This window comes from Anser cygnoides, chromosome 1, assembly GCF_040182565.1.
Source record: "Anser cygnoides isolate HZ-2024a breed goose chromosome 1, Taihu_goose_T2T_genome, whole genome shotgun sequence".
In the NCBI taxonomy this organism is placed as follows: domain Eukaryota; kingdom Metazoa; phylum Chordata; class Aves; order Anseriformes; family Anatidae; genus Anser; species Anser cygnoides.
The window spans coordinates 6,607,729-6,622,659 of NC_089873.1; the positions used below are offsets into that span (position 1 = coordinate 6,607,729).

Sequence of the window (14,931 nt, forward strand, 5' to 3'; positions counted from 1 at the left end):
TCTAAACTGCAGTTTATCTTGAAGGCTGACACCTTAATAGAAACTATGCCATCTCTTTGGGACCCCTGTTACAAGCAGATATTAATAAGGGTTAGTGGTGATTCAGGGGAGAACCGGATAGGGAAAGACTCTGAATCAACTTGTTACAGGTTTTGTGCAGAAGCTTAAAAAAACATGTGTCAGGGATTTTAAAGCTTCTCTAAACAGACACTGCCAATGGAGATACCTACTTCATTTCATAAAGTCATGAGGTTTTGTCCTACACATCAGTATATTTTCATAAGAGTGTGCTTCCCTTATCACCATCAGCACGATTTAAAGTTGTGCATTTAAGACTCAAGTAAGCTTCTTTGCAAACACTCTTGAGAATAGGATCAAAATGGGAAGAGATTACACGTAATCTAATTATGTTAGGTTCCATTGGAAACCCTTCGGTATAAAAATTAAAAGAATGTGACACAGCTTTATGATATGCTCTAGTTCATACAGAAATTATATGAGCGTGTATAAAGGAAGCAACATGGAAGAAAAGATCATGTGTTGAACAACAGTTGCTTTAAAGAATCTAAATCTGAAGACTAGGATGGTTTGGGGGACTAAAAATAAATTATAAGAACTTTACCTGCCATGTCATTAATGCGAAGCTAGCCTTTGTCTCTTATTATAAGCCATGGCTTATAAGAAAAAGCTGGCGATCAAAAGATCTGCATCAAAAAATCAACACCAAACATGACATTGGTCTGCAAGGTTTTGGCTGGAGCAGCACTGACACTTAGTATTAGTAGCAGCACTGACACTATAGATTAGTATCTGTTCATGGGACAGACAGTGAATTTCTCTTGCTAAATAGTTTGTGCATTTAGAGGACAACATTCACGTTACAGTAATGGCTGTAGGGAAATTCATAATCGCTAGAGACTGTTTTGACTGTTTCTTCATTTTCCTGTGACAACAGCACACAAATGAATTAAATGAATTTTTGGTGTAGGGTAAGGAGAGGTAATTTCACTGGAATTGCACCACCCTAGGATCCACACTGCATCAGGTCTCAAATTACGTATTAAATGTCTGATATTCACATATGCATCAAATATGCTTGAAGGGAGAGCTAGAAAATCCTGTAGTCTTACTCACCTTGTGCATTAAGTGCTTCAAATGATCTGATGAGAAGTTCAGGTGCTGCACTTCCCCATCATATCACCAACAACACCCCTGGACAATGCGTGATTAAATTCAGAACTGTACCATGCTTAGTTTGTCACTTGGATTTTGGAATGGAAGCTATCTTACCCAGCACCACCCAACTTCCCACCCTGTTCTGTGAGACTCCTCAAAACTGGGATCACAGAAAGTTCATAAAAGCTTCTAGACCAGCTATATTTCCATTATGCTGAGTTACAACAAAGCTGGATTTGACAAACAGTTTCCTTTCTTATTTTGAATTTGATCTATGAGCTTAAGAAGTTTCTATATTGTCCACTTACATGGGATAAGGTTATATTTCTCTGCACATTTTTCTCTGATTTTAGAAAATGCCTCAAGCTGCAAAATTCAGACCTCGATTTCATACTCCACCACAGGACTCACATTCCAATTCACTATGGCACTACAGATCATTTTCCAAAGCTATTTGTAGCCCACTTCCAATAGTTTGGGAACATCTTGATCTAACTTTACAGCATGGACCTCTCTGATCACAGAAGAGCAGTTAGGGAATCCTCGTATTATGTGCTCTACAACCAAAAGAAACACATACATTTAAAACAATGAAATAAGTCCCGTACCAGTTGCTAGCCAGATGGTATTGTGAATTGTTGTAATTCATCAGCAAAACAGAGGAAGGAAGTGTTTTAAAGCAAGATTATATTATTTTCCTTAAGCTCGTATTATGAAATCTTCCTGAAGCGCGTTTTCAAAACTTCAGAGGGAATGAATGGAACAGGGCAAACCGGAGACTCACTGGGGAGTTGCTAAAAACAAGGGAAAAGTATGGCATGCCACTCAAATAAAGGAAGAACCCATTACCAATTCTCAGTTTGGGGAGAGATACGAAGAACAAAACAAAAAAAAAGTAACATAAAAAAATAACTAGTACATTATAACATACGATGTTTGTATCTTCTTAGTAATTACAGGTTGGGAAGCACTTAGGTTCTTCCCTCACACTGGAGGGAAATAAGACTGAAACCTGAGAAAAAGATCAGACAAGCGGTGATATGTGCACTGTGTAGGGATACTGCAAGATTTAGCAAACTACTGCCAAAAAAGTGCCTTGAGATCCTTAAGAAAAAATGCTGAGAAAAATGCATCTTGTTTTCACTGTCTTTTAAGAGACAGAATGCATTTGAAAACCATGAGAAAAAAATATATCTTAAATGAAAATGACCCCTGACCACTAAGTTCACTCCAGTCAAATAAAATACATCCTGTTTTTGTAACTTTATAATACAAGGCAGAGCCTGGTCTGCATACACTCTTTCCAGCCAAAGATTTGACCCATAGTTGAATTTTAATTAGAAGCAGGGGAGGCGATGGGAAATACAAAGTGCTGCTCCCACTTAAGATAAAGGGTGAAACCAGCATTTGGGAAAACACAGAAAATTGAGTTAGTTCATTGTACTGTCTCTCCACTGAAATTAGTTGTTAAAAAGTGCTTAGAAATATCCTCTGACAGGGCCAATGTACCCATTGTATCAGTTAATTGAATGACGCCCAATTTGACACTTAAAATACATCCTGTGTTTTCCGTACAATCATGAAAATCTCTCACGCAGGCTGCATCTTTTTTTTTTCTTTTTTTTCTTTTTTTTTTTTTTTGATAATTTAGTTCTAGAACATTTGCACTGAAGTGCAGAGGCTTAATTATGTTGTGCCCTGCATCAGTCACCCCCCAGCTCCTTCCCATGGGAAGAAGGTATTGTTGTGGAACCCCCCTTGCTGTGCAGACAGGAATCTTTTTTCTCCCTGTATAGAGTTTGTAGAGGAGCTTGGAAATGCCTGGTACGTGCAGAGTCTCTGGGTGAGCCATAGGTAAGTGGGGTCGCAACCACATTTTTGTGAGACTACTTAACTCAGTTCTACAGCCCGTTTCATGCAGGAAGGCAGACGAGATGATCTGATCATTTCATAGCCACGTGGACCAGACTGATCACACAAATGTAAGTTTAGTCTGCAATGTATGTGCCTATATGCAAGCCAGGTGTCTAAGCTCCCATTAGAGTAGCTGGAGAGTTCGTCAAAGGAGTTCAGGTCATGATTCACCTCGTTGTAAAATAGACATTTATATTTGATCAGATTAATCACACCCAAAGCTCTACTGACCATTTTTTTCATTGATTATACTGGGAAGCCCCTTGATAAATACCTGCTCAGGTTTAGAGGTCTATTTTATAAATACCTGAGCTCAAGTTCGGTTTGCACCTTGAGACACCTGATAACACGTACCTTCACACAGGCATCTAGATGCTCAATGAATCCTGAGTGCTGTTAAGCTAGCCAACTGCAGGTACCTCCACTGACTGCAACGGGAGCCGCAACAGCTACCTCGCACATAAACACCTACGTGCAGACACCTAAATTTAGGTGTCTTAATCTGCGGGCTGAGCCTAACCTTCACATTAGGGAAATGAATCTGCTCCCAGTCAAGTTTGAAGAAACACAGGTTTCAAATCCAGATTTGAATAACTTTGATGAACTAAAGAGAAGCAAAGGGTTTGGAAAACATAATCTCAACTGCACTGAGAACTGAATATAAATCAGTGTAAGAGCCAAACAGGAATCTGTTCTGTACGTCCGGTATCTTGTCTCCTGTTTTTTTTGTATCTTTATATACATACCTCCTACTCAGCTGCTCAGAAGCCAGAACAGGATCTGCCTTTGTAGAAATAGATCAGGATCATTTGTCCTCTTCATGGTTATAAGCTGATTACCTGTTTTTGAGTAGATAAAACGCACTTTGTGATCATTTGTCCTTACTGAGAAGAAGATGTTTACCTTGTATTGAAATCTGCTGTGTGGTTGATACCTTAAATTAACAATTCATCTTAATGATTCTTAGTATTTCAGTTGCAAATGAAAATCAGGGATTTATAGATTCTAATGTTCTCAGGTGATGACACAGTGTGCCTGTGTGGGTTTAAATACTTAGCATTTAATGCACTGTAAAAAACATCAGCAGCACAATCTATTTTTACCAGAGATAGTCTATGTAACTAAATGTTTTCAGTGCTAATTAAGGCATTCTCATACAATGACGATGAGTGTTAGACAAATACCTTGTAATCAGGCAGCACTCCAAATCTGCTCCTGTGTTCACACTGGATATTGCTGATAATTATCCTCTTCCCAATCATATTATCATAGAAAACATAGCTGGAAGGGACACTGAGATGGGCTCATCTATGGCATTCTCCTACCCCCAGCTGGATCAGCTATACCTAAAGTTTCTAAGCAATTGGATCTTTTTTTTAAATATATTAAAATAATATCTTATTCCTTACAGTTTTCTTTGCAGGATCAGACATTGTTTTATTTCCTTTTGTGGGGCAGAAATTTTTTTGATCAAAGAAACAAGGAAAAAAAAATCCACTACCTTTGGTTTATTCTGCATCTTGGGCAAAATGCAGCTACAAATTACTTCTCCATACAAATAAAATAGATGAGCTCTTTTGTTCCAGCTGTCAAGTTCGGACATAACTGAAAGGGGAACTGTAGGCCTGAGGATATGAAGAGGAGAATTATTATTTTGTCAAAAGCCTGTGTCTTCCTACTGAGACTCCTAATCATAATAACAGGCATCCAAAATCTACAGAACTATTTCTGAGCAATATCAAGCTGGGCAGATCTAATAACCTGAACAGGACCAAACTGTCCTCTTGGATGCACGTCCGTCTGTTGGGAATGAGAAGAAGCTGTAGGTGTAAAGCTGAGCAGGATGTGGTTCACAGCCTGCAACATTTCTCATACTTGAACCCCTTACCATGGTGTGGAGCTATAAAAAGAAAATGGGGATTCCTCAAGATGAATTCTAATCCCTACTCTAGCAGATATGAGCAGATGGAAGAAACAAACAGACAGCTCAATGTGTTACATGAGAACTCCCACAGTGTAGGATAAATCCTGAGGTGGCATAGAGCTGATGTAGTGAAGAAACAAGGGGACATCAAAACGGCATCAAAACATCTCTTTTTTTTCTGTCACATTATCCATGAGGTTGTGAGCAGCCACATTTGATTTAACTAGCATTAGGTTTGCTCTAATTTAGCTTGTAAATACCTAACTTGGTTTCCTAAATTTAAAGATATGGGGGAATATTTTCAATATGTTACTGGAAATGCATTTAGTCAACTTAAAAAGAAACTTCGGAAAGAAAAAAAAAATGATACATATTCTGGCTTACATCTAAAATGACAGCAGACCCCATTTCTGGGGGAACCAAGTCTGAGAAGTGAAAAAAGCAACCGTTCAGAGCAGCTGCAGAGGCAGGAGTGACAGCCACCCCCAGAACCATTCTAGTTTTGGCTCAGTTTTCACCCATGCTCACTGGCTGTTGCTCCCCTCCTGATAGTGTTACTCCAACAATCCTCCCTTCTTTCCATTTATATTCTCACAACTAGTCTCACATCACCAACATACTTACATAGCCTACATGTCTACTATTATCACATTGCTACCTTCACTTCGTGTATGTAAATCAAGCTGCTTTTCTCCAGCTCAGAGCTTTTTTAGAACAGGGAGTACAGTGTCTTGTATGGGGGAGCCTATTCCTTTCTCAGCCTTATGCATTCATTTAATAAACATGATTTACCTTCCTAAGGTCCCTGTAATTTCACTTATATAGATTGATCCAGACCTAGACTACTGAGTAATGTTAATGTGCACTGAATGAAAGTACTTGGTCTTTTAGTATCAAAAAGATGTGCAATTATGTATTTACACCGCTCTGCAATTTTGGGAGCACTGGGGAGCAAAGATGCTGTCTGAATTCCATTTTGTACTGTTGTGGCCCTGAACCTGCACAGATTTATTAGAGCTGTCCATCCAAAAGCTGAACGTGAAGTCTTCAGGGACTGTCGTGAGTTGCCACCAGTCTCAGTGCTTGAGAGTTGCTGTGCCAATGAAGTCAGTAAGAATCCAGCCATCAACTTCAAACAGGACTGAGATTAAGCTGGCTTGCAAGTCAGACTCTGCTACGTCTTCAGCAATTCAAATGAAACTTCATGCCACTGTCAACAGCCAAATTTGTATTTTCATGAAAAGCACGAAGAACCTGAAAAACTTCACAGCCACAATTAATTCATATAAACATATTTGTTTTACCTCAGATGTCCAAATATATGCTGTTCGCCTCCATGAAAGCTCTTGAGGTGCCCAGGTTCCTAGGACTGAATGTGTCAAGAATCTTAGCACGAAAGCCATGCACCAAGGTACTACTGAAACAAGAAAAAATAAAGAAAGTGGAATTTAAATAATATACTAGGTAGAAATGACTTTTTTTTGTCTACCTCCAGAACTAAGCGCGTCAATATTGATGAAGGAGAGATGTGGGTAGCCATGTTTTAAAATAAGTGATATATTAAACTACAGTTTTTTAAAGGCACTTAACCAAACCCTCCGATTTTGCACATTGTACAGATCTCATTGGAAAAGTGATGTACCCAGATTTAAGTAAATTAATGTCAGTGGGATTAAGTAGGCTGTAAATCAGGAAAACATTTGATTTCCTTGCCTCTGATGAGAATAAAGAGGAAAATCAGTGTGCACACATTCTTTCCTGCTACCTTGCAAAACCCAAACAGAAGTTTCTCACACAAGCAGAATGAAAAAGTGAAAATGAAAGCAAAGATAAATTAGCCAGTTGGCTGTTTAAAATAAATGGAACTCTAAAAAATCACTAATGTGATTAGTTCATTACAACGGTCATTGATAATTGATAAGTCCGTTGCCATATTAAGAATCTTCCAGTACTAATAAGCTCAGCTCTCAGTAAAACAGTTACCTCGTAATGAACATCACTAGTTTACTGCAGTGTTACTGTAGTGCAGGAGTTTTCATTCTTCACGAAAACAGAAGAATAATTTTAAACGTAGGAGACTGGCATTACTGTGGAGGTTACTTTAGCCTGGTTTCATTTGGAAATCTGATCATACAATTTGTCTCCAGCTACGTTTGACAGCAGCTTAGGGTTCTCAGTGATCTTCAGTATCCACCTGTCTTAAGAGCACTGATGGCCAGATACAGACCCAAATTATCACCCCTAATAAGAGAAAAGCTGCAGAGTTCACTCAGCAATCATCTGCTGGGTTTGACCCGCCACCAGCCTGCACCCTTCACATCACGGCACATCTTGCTCAATTAATGGGCAGGCGATGGGGAGACCTGGAGGGTTTGGGGGCAGTAAGAGGGTAGGTGACTCAAAGCGTTAGGGACATAGCCTCACAAGCTATTTCTTTGACAACAGAACAGGTGAAGATTGTTTTCTACAAACTGGAACTCAGTACCTCACTGTCCCAACAACACGAGTCTCCTCTTGGATAAAATGCCCTCTTTTAAAGTATTTGTATTTGACACATGAGAGGTAGGGCTGTGTCTAGCTCTGAGCTATGCTGATCAATTGGCACGTGCATGCTGGTGAATTGGCTGGTCCATCACATGGGGTAGACGGCCACCAAACTCATGCTGCTGCCTTTTCCTCGGAGCAAGTGTTAATTTCTGCCTTCTGTTCCACTCAGCAAAAATTTTCCTGAAACTTTTAAGTTTTTCTTTCCACCTCCTCGACAGATCTGGGCGACTGGCAGATAGCATAATTCCCTGAACCTTCTTTTTCCTTCAAAAATAAAACTGAAATAAGCTTTTATTATTAAATAAAAAAGTCCCTTTTAATTTTTGGGTTAGTATACTCTAAATACAGAATAATTTTCTTCCCTCATTATGTATTAATATTTCCTCTGCCTGGAAACAGGAACACGAGCACCTTGACACAGAGAGTTACAGGATGTTTCTCCACAATATCAGACAGCTGTTTTGTATCGAGCCGTCACCCCTTCCTTAGTGCCAGCGCACTGTGAATTTAACACGTGTGGCCTTGAAAAGATAAAATAGTGCAGCAGTTCCTGACCCTGACGGTACTAGAGCCAGCAGATTGGGCCATGTTACTCCGACTGGAGCTTGTCGGTTCTCAGATGCCAGATTCATACAGCTCTGGCTCCAGCTGGAGCTGTGTCTCAGCACTGTAGGCTGGTGGCCCCCATCCCCGTCCTCCCACAGCGGAGAGGGTGGTTTTTTTTTTACAGAATCACAGAATTGTAGGGGTTGGAAGGGACCTCCAGAGATCATCGGGTCCAACCCCCCTGCCAAAGCAGGTTCCCTAGAGCAGGCTGCCCAGGTAGGCGTCCAGACGGGCCTTGAATGTCTCCAGAGAAGGAGACTCCACAACCTCCCTGGGCAGCCTGTCCCAGGGCTCCGTCACCCTCACTGTGAAGACGTTCTTTCGCGTGTTGGGGCGGAACTGCCTGGGCTCCATTTTGTGGCCATTGCCCCTTGTCCTGTCCCCACAAACCACTGAAAAGAGGTTGGCCAAATCCCTCCGTCTCCCACACTTCAGGTATTTGTAAACATTGATAAGATCAAACATTGATAAGATCAATGGGTTACAGATTATGGGTTTCAGCAGGAGGAAGGGTTTTACGCTTTGCTGCTGCTGGGGTTGTGTCACCTGTGCCCAAAAGACCACGTATTGCAGTCCCCATCGGGACCTTGTGCTGATTTGTGGTCTGAGCCCAAATTCCAGCCCATTGTTCCTCACACCCAAGGGAAGAAAAAGCACAAGCAGTCAGCGGCTTCTCTGGTGATTCCTTGTCCTGCCTCCTGGCTGACACATCAGACACGGCACAAAGATGTTCAACACGAAGATAGTTAAGTCGCCGACGACCCATTAGTGATCACTGCTCTGGATCAAGCCCCTGGCAAGAAATGCTTCAATTGAGGACCCCTTCCTCCTCCAGCCCCCACCTAGTGTTGACATGCCAGGCTTCACCTTCTCACCAAATTAATTCTGTGACTGCACTAAATCTTCTAGGCAAGATGAATTTTACTGGTGTTATCCCCATGAAACTTTTGACTTTGCTGGTACTGCCCGTAGGAGCTGCTATCTATTAGGATTCTGCTGCTTCTCCCATTTCCCTATAAAAATCACACTCATTGGGAAGATTCTGGTATTCGCATTGGATAAAAATCCTACTTCACTGAAAACAAATGAATATCTTCCCCAGTTCTAATACAATATCTCTGGTGGTTGTTATCGGGTGACAAGAAAAGGAATGAAAGAATACGCTGAGCTGAAAACTGGCCAAAGGACAGGAAACAGGTGAACCGGAAGAGCCCAGAAAATTGAGCGTATTTTGCAAAGGAAAGAAGCTACTATCAGAGGGGAGGGCAAGGTGGGTAGAGGGTGTAATTTTGTGGTGAGAATTGCTCTTTGCAGAACTTGGAAAAAAGCCCAGCAAGCATAAGTGGCTATTCCCAAGGAGGTTTTAGGCAAACTTTTGCTCTGGGCACCTACAAGCAGCTACGATTTACATCTTCTTTCACGGCGATGTTTCTAGCAGTAACCACGGCAGAGTCACTGACATCTGGAAGCGAGCCCTGAGACACGAGGTTAGAGGACAGCCGGGCTCAGAGGATTCTCCTGCTCCATTCTTCCGCGAGGTACCTGGATGAGATCAGGATTTGTACCCTGTTGTGGGGGCGAGGGGAGCGTTGGCACCATCTGCCAGAGGCATCTGACTGCGTTCCCTTGGTTCCCTCCGCAATCGATAGAGAGAAGCAGGCAGCCTTGAGAGGCGTTTGGAGCAGGCATCTCATGGAGATGCTCTGACCAGCCCTCCGGAGGAGTGCGCATCTCTATCGATTGTGTAGGCAGCCTTGCAAGGTTAAGTATCTAAATCGGGGACCTCAAGATACATACTCACAGGGCAGGAATGAATGCCTTCTTTATATCGTCTCTTATAGCATCCAGTGTTATTTCATAATGATGATCCTTGTTCACACCTTAAGAATCTCATAATTGGAAGGCACCTAAGAAAAATCCAATGTGAAAGCCGGGGAAATATGAATCACTTTAAAACCTCTGAGGACAATGAAGGATGAAAAACGAGTATGGGGAGGATAAGAGAAAACCAGCAAATAAAGATGAACAGGGAGACGTCTAGTAACAAAAGGGCTTTGATCATTCACCTGATCTCCAAGCTGAAGGGAAAGAGGCAGCATGCATTATGTGGAGCAGTGCTGCCACACAGTGACAGGGAAAAGGCTCGGAGCTTCGCAGCAGTAATGACACCGGGAGCTTTATGTTTAATGCCTGAGACTAACAGGACACTGCCTCGTCTGCTGAAAGAATGCAAAATAGAATTACAGGAGGCAACGTTATAAATACCTAATCTGAGCCTGGCTGGAGTGACAGGTGTTGAGCTAGTCGCCCTGGTTCAGTTTATTACAAAATATCAATAGTAGTTACAGAGTTAAAACTGGATTCAAGCCCTTTCTTTTAGCAGAATAATCAATGACCAAAAAAAATCACTTTCTCTTAGAGTACAGACAAAGCTTTTATGATAGTATGCTATACATAATTCTGTAACTGATTTTGAATCATTAGAAAGAAGCTAGTCCTCAGCTAGAGGATGAATATATGATATATGTTATATGAACATATGAATATATGTTTCTCTGTGACTAACATAATTTAGAATAATGCATTTTCAAAGGAAAAAAAAAAAAGTCTAGGATCCAAGTAAGGTTATGTAGCAATACCATATGAATTCCAGCAATGGGCAGAGGAAAGGCATCATGCCTTTAGAAAATCCCAGTCCAAGTGAGTACTGTCCTGAAGTTTCTGTACTGTTTCTGTCTTAATACCAATGTAGACAATTGTCTAAGAATACAGTAAAACATGTTTCATGGACAGCACCATCATGGAAGTCTCAGCTGGGAGACCTTTGGCTAAAAGGAACAAATATGCAAAATCTTTTTTCATCTTTTCTTTAGGTAGTCCCGGAGGGTTCCACATCAGAGAAACCATTATGCACTAATCTATCTCAGAATGCACAAAGCAGGAAAATAAATTATTTTCCTTGGCCTGGGTTTACGAACAGGGCCTTCCTCTCCCCGTTCTTGTGGAGCTGCTACACACCTGACCAGAATTTAAGCAATCCTTGAGATTTAAAGGTGCTGAACTGGCTCCCAGTAGGATTTGAATGCCCTCAGAAGTGTTGAAAATCAGGTCACAGGATCCCCTGGGAATGGCAGGTTTGTACGTTTCAAGATAAATAATTTGCATGAAATTCAGCAGGGAACATGCCTGCCTTATGTTCCATAGACTAATCCCATTCTTTCATCACAGCACCCCAGTTAATAGGTAGACGTGTCTTTATGTATGTATTTACTCCTGTTCATATATGTGTATGCATACTTGCTCGCATGCACATACAGCTTCCTTTTAGCAGTTTTACATTTCAGCCTCATCTCAACAAAGTCTGCCTTTACCCTGGGATGAGCTGCTATTTATACTGGCCACCACAGGCCATTGGGGTGAAGCAAGTAGTCCTAAAAGGTAGGTGTCACATCTGGGATCACTGAAAGCCAAGGAAATAAAAATATAAATAAATGATTGAGCCGCATAAAAAGGGGATTCTGTATGCTGTCTTTGTTGTCTGTGCATTTTACCTAACAACATTAGGATGGGGAGCCAAGAGTGCATTATGACAACCAAACACACTTGAATTTTGAAACGTCTTTTCCTAGCACCCTGTGAAACCCTGAAAAGTTTCTGTAATGATCTAAAAATAAAGTTGCTTTACGTCCCTTATCATCTCCCTTTTTATTTTACATGAAAGATCAATAAAGATAAAGGTTAGAAAAGCCCTGTCTGGTACTTGCAATCCTGGCTCCTAATTGTCTACAGTTGGAAGTGTGAACTCAGCCAAAACCGCAATGCTGCTAGCAAATGCTATAAAAAGGAAAGCTGTCTGAAATTGGAAAAGTTTTTTCAACACTTTCTCCGAGAAGGCAGCAGCAGGTCTGTTTAATACATTGGAGAAGCTGCAGCCAAAAAAAAATCTGTGATGGAGGAGGGTGTGAAAGGAAACATGAGGCTGTCAATCAAAGTGAAAAAGAACAGAATTTCCAGGGAGCTGGAAATGCTATATTAAAAACAAGCTATTTTGAGAAGACCGAAAAATATATTTAATTGGAAATAGAGAGAACAACAAGATGTAGTAAGAGAGGGAACTGGAAGAAAAGAAAAAAACAAAGACTGCAACTCACAATACCAGCTTTGAAGACATAGGGATTGAAAGAGGTTGCTGGCCAGTGTTGCAGGGCAATGTGAACTCCTCCCAGAGCTGGAACATGTCATGTTCTCTGTGTGTTGGCCTTTGCCATGCCAAGCAAGGACTCTGAGAACTGCTGTGATCAATTTAGAATGATCTGGTGTTCTAAATGGGCATTTTTTGCCACAGATTCCTCACATATTAAAGTAAAATTTGGAAGAACTTTTCGGTGAATGATCATGAAGCACAAACCATATGAAAATGCTAATAGGCAAATGGGGAAAGTCAAGTCCAGACCTAGCTCTCAGATCTATCAGTGTCCTTCAAAATTTATAAAATGTACATACCACTATTTCTATTACAGTAGAGCCACCAAGCCCATCAATGGGGAGATAAGGAAGCAGGAACACAGATTTACATTTACAGAGAACATCTGCTGGACATATATCTATTTTATTTTAGAGTACCTATGGCTCTGACAGAAAATGGAGCACAAACAATGAAGATTCACTTGTGCACAAAACATCTGAATTACTAATACCTTCCACTAGCTTTTAGGAAAGGATACGTGATGAGAAGATGTGATAAGGAAGGACGACAAGGGAATCACAACTGGGGCACCCTGCATCTCCTTGAACAGCGCTGCTCAGTCCTCAAGCTTGTCAGCATCCCATGGCAGATGAGATCGTTTGCTAGCTGCCTCATCCACACAGCTGCTTCTTTCCCAGGAGGACTGCCTGAGCCAGGTGTGAAGAAAGAGAGGTCATCACTCCTGCGAGTAAACAGAGAACAGCAACATGAAAGAAATGTGAGAGGTTATATTGCAAAGCAACATTTTTTGGAACAACTATTTTAGGTAATCAGGGTCTGCAGGGAGTTGCACATTTCTCAGACTAGAAAGATTTACTATGCATAGCACTAAGAACTGGCAAAGGAGAGCTTTGGGGTTCAGCAGAAAGACAGACAGAAAGGGGTCCACCTCCCCAAATCCATCTCTCTGGTAACCTAAGAAAGTGCATCCTAAAACCTTTTTCAGAAGCCTGCTGAGCTCCACCTTAGGGAAAAAAAAAATATATATATATATATATATCAATGTGTATCTATATATATATATATCAAAGCTGTAACTCTGCTCCTTAATTTCCAGCTCAAATATGTTCATGTTCAGTTTACAGCCACTTCTTATAGTGCCAGCATAGTTCTCCATCTTGCATAGCTTCTTGCCTTCTCAGATTGCAAAATGCCCACCCTGTGGAGAGAGCAGCCCTGTGTTCTTTCAGCTGTTTTGCTGGACTTAAAAAAACCCACTGTTTTCATACCTCATAACAGAGAGTCTCCATTTGACTCTATTCTCTCTGCACCTCCTTGTGTTTGGCTTCTTGAACATGGATGAGCAGAAGCATATGCAATAATCAAGACAAGCTGTGAATATACCTTTACCTATATGTCCCTAAAATGCTTTGAATCATCTTAAAATCTTATTTCCCTTTTTGTTTCTTGGATGCACCATACAGATTGCAGAATGACTGTGGAACCAATTAGGACACCTAAGTGCTTCTCCACAACCACTGAATGAAAGATGATACTAGTTCCCAAGTATATGACCCCAAACCCTGTAGCACTGAATTTCATCCCATGCCAATTACTTTAGGCCTCAAAGCAATCTCATTCTTTCCGTACAACACAATTGTCTTTTGTGTTAATGATATATCCCAAGTTAAGTGTCACAAGTTTTCTCGGCATAGTCCTAATCTTCATCCCATGGCCATAAATGCAAATGTAGAAAATGTAGTGAAAATGCCAATATTTTCTAGTACCCCTGGCCCTCCAACACCCCCAACATACCCATTAATGAATGCCACCTTCCCACCCAGGTCTTCCAAGACAAGAGTGTCCAAGGAAGCCCCAGTGGTTTTATCACACATCGATAATCTCAGTCCCTTCTCAGTCCCATATCTGTCACTTCATTCAGAAGAATATATCTAGTGGGTTATTCGAAGTGAGGAGGTGGACCGTACTCCAGATTGTGTTAGTAATGTGCGGGCTAATCTTGGAGAAGATATTTCACTTGTCTTGCAGTCCTCAGTTTCAAAGAGGGAGTGATTAACATCTGCAGCACAGAAGAGCACAGTACAACGTATGTCTTCCAAATCTTTACATGAAAGATGCAGTGACGAACTGATGAGCTGTATATTGTAACGCACATTAGTCTGGTCCTTGGTGGAACCATGGCATTTATTTGCTCCCTTTCACACACACTGCATTTAATTTCCCTTAATTTCCCACTTTTCTTTCTTGTTTTCCCCTTTTTATTCATCTGGGAGTCAACACATTGGGGAAATGTGTTTTTTCGGCTGGAGAACTGAATAGCTGAGGGCGGCGGGGGAAGGTGCACAGGGTTTTACTCTGTCCCCTCACGCCTCAGGAGGGAACACGGCTCATCCCTTCCTGAGCAGCCCTCAGCCTCCCTGCTCGGTGAAACCCCAAAGCAGGGCACATCTCCCCTTTTCTGAGGCTCCAGGGGGGACACATTCCAGTCAGACGTTTCACTCGTTATTCACCAACCAGCCCGGCCAAGCCCAGCCCCGCGGGGTGGAGGGGGGGGGCT

The 14,931-nt window shown here is 41.4% G+C and overlaps 1 long non-coding RNA gene across 1 annotated transcript; it reads right to left on the reverse strand.

Moving 5' to 3' along the window:
• Nucleotides 1-25: 25 nt before the first annotated feature.
• On the reverse strand, nt 26-14,927 carry LOC136786427 (uncharacterized). The gene is made up of 5 exons (XR_010825051.1): nt 12,865-14,927; nt 6,319-6,431; nt 4,592-4,715; nt 3,837-3,929; nt 26-1,733 (listed from the first exon to the last, which is right to left on the reverse strand). It is a non-coding gene; the product is annotated as an uncharacterized lncRNA (long non-coding RNA).
• Between the last annotated feature and the right edge of the window lie 4 nt (nt 14,928-14,931).